Genomic DNA, 8,059 nt, shown 5'->3' on the forward strand with positions numbered 1-8,059 from the left:
AAATCTACAGTACCTTTTTTGAGCAAACGCCCCCCCCCCCCCGCTTCCAAATCCATCTAGATGTATCTTTCAGAAGGTCTTTCAGTGGTCTTTCTAAAATGCAAATCTGGTCACATTTTTGAAACCCTGGCTTAAAACTCTATAATAGTTCCTAATCACCTATAAGGAAGAAATCCACATTCCTTAGCACAGTGTAAATCTATAATCTGTCCTCATCCCTACTTATTAGTTCAACTTGGCTTTTCTCTACTTTTTTTATCCACATGCCCAACTTCAGCTATGAAAATCATGATAAAAATGAAGCCTTCTCAATCAGATCTTATGTGTCAGGCACTGTTCTAAATTACATATATTAACTCATTTAACCTTCACAATCATATAAGGTAGGTATCATTCCTAAATTCATTTTACAGCTGAGGAAACTGAGACAAATTCAATCACTGGGATTTCACTAAAAATTGCTCATGTTGCTTCAGGATTCTGTGTCTTTGTATATATGCTATTCCCTCTGACTGAAATAATTTTTATTCTCTTTTCTAATGAACGTCTACCATCCTTCAAGACTCAAACCAAATATCTCTTTGAATTACCCTCTCTGGCTACCCTTTCTCCAGGTAAAGATAGTTATTCCTTTCCACTTTCAAAAATAAGTACATATTACAACTTATCAGAAATAAACACTGACTACAACTTAGCATACTAGAACAGTGACCTACCAGTATCAGGTAATCCTTGCTATAAGCAGGACACTACATCAAGAACTACAAATTCTACTTTTTATAGAAGAGGCAGAAGAACAAGGCGAGGATGGTTTTTGCTCTCTCTTCTCAACCCTACTCTCCTAAAATCACTATCACATCCCCATGGCAGACAGATATTAGAGATGATCCAAGGAAAAGATATAGCTTCCACATGTTGGATAACCCCTATTTTGAGCCTTACAATCAAAGAGGCTTAAACCTACTTTATAATCCCTCAATAAGGTGAAGTCTGGTTGGATAATTGGAACTGTCAAAATCAATAAGAAAAGTTTAAAAACAGTCACGACAAGCCACTCTGAAATGAGGAAGAGACTGTAAGTCACTGATTACTATGATTCTTACAGAGAAAGCTATATAGTCTTTCCTAAATTGAGCATTAAGGTATAAAAGCTCCTTATTCTCTAGCACATTTAGAGTTTGAACACATGTAATCCAGCATCTTCCACCAGGCAGGGATTTAATGAACATTTTGTGAGAACATCTGTTTGTTATTTATCTTTGTCTCATTTTACACATCAGCAAATCCCTTTTTACCACTAGGACAGAATAAAAATCACCATTTCATTATACAGCGTTCATAATTTTAAGTTTCAACTAGGGGGAAGAGAAGCAATCATCAGCACTGTATTCTACCTGATGTTACAAGGAAGAAGTACGAGGGTGAGGAAGTGCAGAGGGGAAATGATTAAATATATAAATCCCTTTAACACACACTCTGCCAATGGCTACTGTGTTTTACTGTTCTAGCAACTGGTGAGAATTAAAAGCTGCTCTTTCTAGAAGGACATAATTATTTTGTCTTCTTGAGTCTATGGCAAAGAAAAGGAAAGAAAGAAAGAAAGAAAGAAAGAGAGAGAGAGAGAGAGAGAGAGAGAAAGAAAGAATGAAAGAAAGAAAGAGAGAGAAGAAAGGAAAAGAAAGAATGAGAAAGAAAAGAAGGAAGGAAGGAAGAGTGGTTCTATCTAAACAAACCTTTTTCTCTATGTTCTATAGAGAGAACTTTAATAAAGAAACAATTATTGTGCTCACCTGGTATAGCTCTTTGAAAATTGGGGTGAGGGGGAGGGTGGAGAGTGAGAGTGAGAGTGAGAGAGAGAGAGAGAGAGAGAGAGATGCTATACACATTTTTAAGAGATATTTTTGCTATAGGGCATGTGCACTTGCTGTAAAACAGAGAAACAGAGACAGAAAGTGAAAAATCACCCCCAGGGGGAATGGCCACACTGCAATCCCTTCTACAACATTTTCCTTTTGGGACCTTGGGCATATACACACACACACACACAGACACACACCGTGAGTTTTAAGCTGCTGGATCTGGGGCTTGAGCCACAGTCAACTACACTGGAGTCCAGCAACGTAACCATTACACCATCTGCTGGTCCCAAGATACTGTATTTTTTAAATGCTTTTAGCCTACTGTGTGAAGTTACCAGATGACATTTCTCATGGCATTTATGAGAAAGAGCCAGTATTAAGGCCCCCAGGAATGGCCAGTACCAAAAGCTAAGGCTAGTGCAAAGCAGGGAAAGAATGCCACCAACTTAAGCCATTCCTGTTCACCGTACCCATCATGGCATCCAGCTGCAAATGTTGTGTATTTTTAAAAATATTATTTTATTTAACTTTATTTATTTATTTATTTGTTTATTTATTTACTTTATTTTACTTTGATGAGAGTGGGACAGAGTGAGAGAGAGAAGGAAAGTGAGAAAGCAAGCCATCAGGTCCAGGACTCAAACCACAGTTGGCCATGTGGGAGTCCAGTGCTCTCAACCACCATGCCACCTGCTGGCTCCAGCAAATATTATGACAATATTGAGTAAAATCTTAGTTATATTAGTAGTTAGTTATAACTGATTTCCCTGTAGCCAAATATATTGTTCTAAATGCCAGAGAGAATACAAAACTAAGAAATAAGAAATGTACAATTCTGGCCTTCAAAAACATATAATCATCTCCTCCCAAGAGGCATTTATATAGTACATGTACACTACTATTCTTCTATAAGGTAGACAAGTTTAGCCCAAATAAACTCACTAAACAACAGGAGGGCATAAAATACCCAATCGAACATTGCATTGGGTGGTATAAGCAATAAATATCATTGTAGTTCAGATAAGGGGAAAATCAATGCAGGCTAACAGAAGAGAAGGCTTTCTGAGATGTGTAGGACTTCATCTGGGTAAGATGAAGGAGGAGGACAAAGAATCAAAATCTATATATCATGGGCCTTCATCCTATTCCTTCAGTTCTTTACCACAGAAGTGTTTTGAAAGTCCCTTCCCATGATACCATCAAACAAATAACGGAGGAGACAAAAAGTTGCACACACCTCCCTCAAACCTCCTTTTCTAAGCCACTGGGGAACAGAAACCTCAGATAAGAATTGACTTGACTATTTGATTAAAGCAATTGATGCTAAGATATGATTGAGGCTTAATCGTCCCACGAGACATTTGTATCTTAAAAGAGATCACCAACCAATACAGAATCTCTAATTAGTACAGTTTTTTTCACATTATTTATTATTTGTTTTTTGTATATACTTTCAATCATATTGTTTGGCTTACAATGAGACCATTTCGATATGTGCACATTTCTCCCCAGACGCGTTGATCAAAATAGTACAGTTTTGTGGAAAAGGTATTTTGCAGCTGGTAGAGGTCTCCAAGAGCATTTTTCTTCTCTTTGTCCAGTTAAGATAGTGATTTTCCATTCCCATGTAATCTGCCAGAGCTTATGATAATCAGAATAATTGGGGATAGTGCATGTCTTTTCCCTTTATTTGCAAGAACTTCTTTACCATATCAGATTTCTCATAGTTGATAAACAGCAAATTGCAAATACTGGAATCTGAGAAACTGTTCTAAGTTAAGTCTCTATTTTCTTCAACCTTAGGTTGGTTCTGTTTTATTTTATAAAGCAAAAGCATTTATTAAGATATAGGAAGTCATTTAAGGTAGATACAAAATAAATTCTCATGGATGATGTAGTAGTCATTTTTACTTATCTCAACCAAGCTGGCATAATATCCACTGAAGACCATATCAGAATCTTCAAGAAATCTTTTTGAAACTATGTTTCCCAAAGGTGGCATATCCCCTCTCTACTTAATTTTGGCATCAGCCCAGACATAATACTTACAAACTATTACCTACCTTCATTCCTAATCTACTTCTGCATGGCTGAGCATCATGCTAATGGCAGCAATGAAGGAAGGAAAGAAATGGGGAAAAGTGAAGAAAGAAAGTCAGGGAGAATTTACTTAAAAAGCTAGAGGCAATATACAATACCAGCTTTCTCAATGACTAAACTTTAAAGTCCTGATTGAATGAACTCCATTTTTACAGACTAGCTTTCTATTCTGTGTATTCTGAATAAGAAATGTGCTAAACTGTGTTTGTTGTGGCCTTGAAAGTCCCATGGTAAGCACTGTGTTATATTTGTAATAGAGAAACACATGACCTGAACTGTTGGAATCATGTAAAGCATGGGGTATGAAGGAATTAGAACGGCTTTGTAGAATAATGAACTGACTCCTTGCTAGTAAAGGGTGGGAAGAAATGGCAATAGCCAATAAACCATCATCACAATGTTGGCAGCGCAGGTGATCACACAAGTGCAGGTGAGTGAGTCATACCATTGAGATGATGTGGAGTTGTGGCTTCACAACCAAGAAACAAATGCAGAAACTAGTGTCAAGCAAGAGAATGAGATACAGAGAAGGAAAAGCAGATAAATAAAGAAAACAACTTTTTCAGGTAGGAAGACCAGATTCATGTTTAACTCTGAAGTATGAATAAGCTATGTTAAAATGGGATAAACCTTATTTGTAACACTATTCCATTATCAAAAGGCATTGTTGCTATGGCTCAAAAGCAGAAACAAAAGACACAAACACAACATATACACATGCACATATCTGCACACGTATCTGATTAAAACAGAAACACAGATGCCAACACCAACACTTTACATGCATCTGTGTGCACTCGCACATACATACATACACACACACACACATACACACACACACACACACACACACACATTCACTCCAGGATGAGACTGACTGAAAAACCATCAGAAAAACCATCTCTGACTTAGCTGCAATAATTTTCTCTGTCAGCTTTGTTGTTCTTAGCTTCCTCACTTAGAAACAATCTCAATCAAATGCAAGAGGTGTGTCTGTCACTGAAGAGGGCACTTCATTTTGGTTGTCTCATGACACATATTTACACCATGGGGATTCTGGTTATTTAGGAAATAAAAAGTTATAGGCTTTGATTCCGAAGTGGGGCTACTGGTGAGAAGCATATAGGGAAACTGTATACACAGCCACTCCTCATGGGGTCCTATTCTAAGTGAGGTGTGTGCCTTTTAAAAATTAGTCAGTCTCTACGGATCCAATACAATCCCTTTCAAAATCCAAGCTGGCTTTTTTTTTTCAAGATTCACATACTGATTCTAAAATCCGTATATAAATACAAGAGACTCAGATAAAACAACTTGACAAAAAAGAACAAAGTTGAAGGATTATTAGCTCCCAATTTGAAAAATGACTACAAAGCTATAGTAATCAAGACAGTGTGATACTATCATAACGGTAGGCATATAGATAGATGGAACAGAACAGAGTATTCAAAAATAAACCCTTTTATTTACCTTTAGTTGATTTTCTACAAGGGTACGAAGACCATATAAATGAAGAAAGAATAGTTTTATAACAAACCATGATGGATCAACTGAATATCTATCTGAATAATGAATTTGGACAGCTCTATTTTAAAAAAAATATTTTATTTAACTTTATTTATCCATTTATTTATTTATTTATTTTAATTTGACCAGAGATGGAGTAAAAGACAAAGAGAGGGAGAGAAAGAAAGTGAAAAAGCAAGCCGCCAGGTTCGGGACTTGAACCGCCGTAGGCCATATGGGAGTCCAGCACACTTAACAACCATGCCACCTTCTGGCCCTATTTCTGCTCCATGCCACTTGCCAACCCAATCAGATTTTTTTTTAAGTGAAAAGTTTAAAACTCTTAAACGAAAACATAGGAATAACCTCTATATTGCTATGCACAGTGGCTGTACTACTGAGTCATTGGAAAAGTCATGATGCATTTTTGCATAAAAAAACATAGAAAACTACATTATGACTTTTCTGATGACCCAATAATTTACATTCCCACCAATAGTGTAGAATTCCCTTTTCACCACATCCTCACTAGCACCAGTTGTTCTTTATTTTTTAAATCATAGCCATTCTGATTGGGGTTAAGTGATATTTCATTGTAGTTTTTATTTATTTATTTCCATTATGATAAAAGATGTTGAGGATTTTTTCATATACTTTTTGGCTACTCATATGTCTTTCTTGCAGGGTTGTCTATTCAGCTCATTTGCCCACATTTTTTAAGAGAAATTTCTTTGCTATAGGGTGTGTGTGCTTGCCAGAGACACAGAGCGAGACAGAGACAGACAAAGTGAGAAATCACCCCATCACACCCCCACCCCCGGGGAGGGATGGTCATACCACAACCCCTTTTCTTCTCCTCTCAGGATTTTAAGCATGCATGTACATGCACCCAGAATGAGTTTCAAGATGCTGGGTCCAGGAATCAAACCACGATCAAACATATGAGAGTCCAGTGCCACAACCACACAACCACTATGCCACCTGCTAGCCCCTGCATGTTTTTAAATAGGATGTGTGTGTGTGTGTGTGTGTGTGTGTGTGTGTGTGTAAGCTGCTTGAGTTCCCTGTATGTTCTGGTTATCAGTCCCTTATCTGAAGCATAGCTTGCAAATATTTTCACCCATTCTGAGGGTTGTCTCTTCCCTCTAATTATTTTTTCCTTTGGTGTGCAGAAGCATTTTAGCCTGATGCAGTCTCACTTAGGTATTTTTGAGATTACTGCTGTGCTTTAGGGCGTCCAAACTGTATGAATATGAAAGATTTAATGCTAACCAAAGCAAGCCAGACTGTGAACGACAGTCACTGTATGTCCCCACTCAATATATAGCAAATGTCTTCACTACATGGCAGAAACTGAAAGAGTGGGAGGTATAATAGCAGGGACGGCAAGCATAGATAACAGAGATTGTACAGGGGAGGGTGCGTAGCTGTGGGGAAGCTCAGGAAAAAAATATTTATCAGACACAAGTATGGAAAGTTATCTGTTTATGATGATGTATATAATAATATCTTTGACTTGATTGACATGTACTGCATGCATGCTGGGAAAAGCCATGTTGCAAGCTGTAAAGATGTACAATGATTAAAAGTAAGTAAATAAATAATAAAAATAAAACACAGTGGGGTAAATATAGTTACCAAGAATTTGCTGTATTATCTCAGAGTAACTAAAAAGAGGATTCTGAAAGTTCCCAACACAAAGACAAATGGTTGAGATGATGGATATACTAATTACCCTGATTTAATTATTGCCTATTGTATTCTTCTACTAAAAAATAACATTATATCCCACAGGTATGTACAATTATCATATTCAATTAAACGTGGGTTTTTTTGTTGTTTTGTTTTGTTTGTTTTTACAAAAAAAGAAAAAAGAAAAAGAAAAGATGGGGGAAATCTTTGTGACCTTGAATTAGGCAATGGTTTCTTAAATATAACCAAAACACAAACAACGAAATAAAAAAAATAGATCACCGGGCTATTGGGAAAGAGATACCATCATGAAAGTGAAAAGATAGCCTACAGATTGGTAGAAAATATTTCCAAAACCACAGTGAGATACCACTTTATACCCATTAGGATGGCTAAAATATAAAGACAGATAATAAGTATTGGCAAAATTGTAGAGAAACTGGAATCCTTACTTGCTGCTGCTGGGCTCATAAAACTGTGCATCCAAATTGGAAAGCAACTTTGGCACCTCTTCAAAAAGTTAAACATAGAGTTACCATATGACCCATGTGTATACTCCTAGATAGATACCTAAGGGAAATGAATACATCTGTCTACACAAAAACTTATATGTGAATGCCCATAGCAGCATTACTGACAAAAGCCAAAAAGTGAAAACAACTCACAAATTGACAGATAAATAAAATATCATATATCCAGAAAATGTAACATTAACCAGCCATAAAAAGGAATGAAATACTGATTCATGCTACAACATTAATGAATCTTGAAATCATTATGCTAAGTGAAAGAAACTAGATGAAAAAGACGACATATTTCATGATTCCACATACTGTCCAGAATAGGTAAATCCAGAGAGAGCGTATATAAGTGGTTGTGCAGCATGGGGTCAGAAAAGGAAG

At 36.7% G+C, this 8,059-nt stretch overlaps 1 protein-coding gene and 1 non-coding gene across 5 annotated transcripts in view; both read right to left on the reverse strand.

Moving 5' to 3' along the window:
• ENOX2 (ecto-NOX disulfide-thiol exchanger 2) overlaps positions 1 to 8,059 on the reverse strand; it is a 348,870-nt gene that overhangs the window by 309,513 nt on the left and 31,298 nt on the right. The window lies entirely within an intron of this gene.
• MIR9771O (microRNA mir-9771o) lies at positions 5,872 to 5,932 on the reverse strand. Its single transcript, NR_130607.1, has one exon. It is a non-coding gene; the product is annotated as a microRNA mir-9771o (primary transcript).

The sequence above is a fragment of the Tupaia chinensis genome, unplaced genomic scaffold (genome assembly GCF_000334495.1).
Source record: "Tupaia chinensis unplaced genomic scaffold, TupChi_1.0 Scaffold144058_2, whole genome shotgun sequence".
Classification (NCBI taxonomy): domain Eukaryota; kingdom Metazoa; phylum Chordata; class Mammalia; order Scandentia; family Tupaiidae; genus Tupaia; species Tupaia belangeri.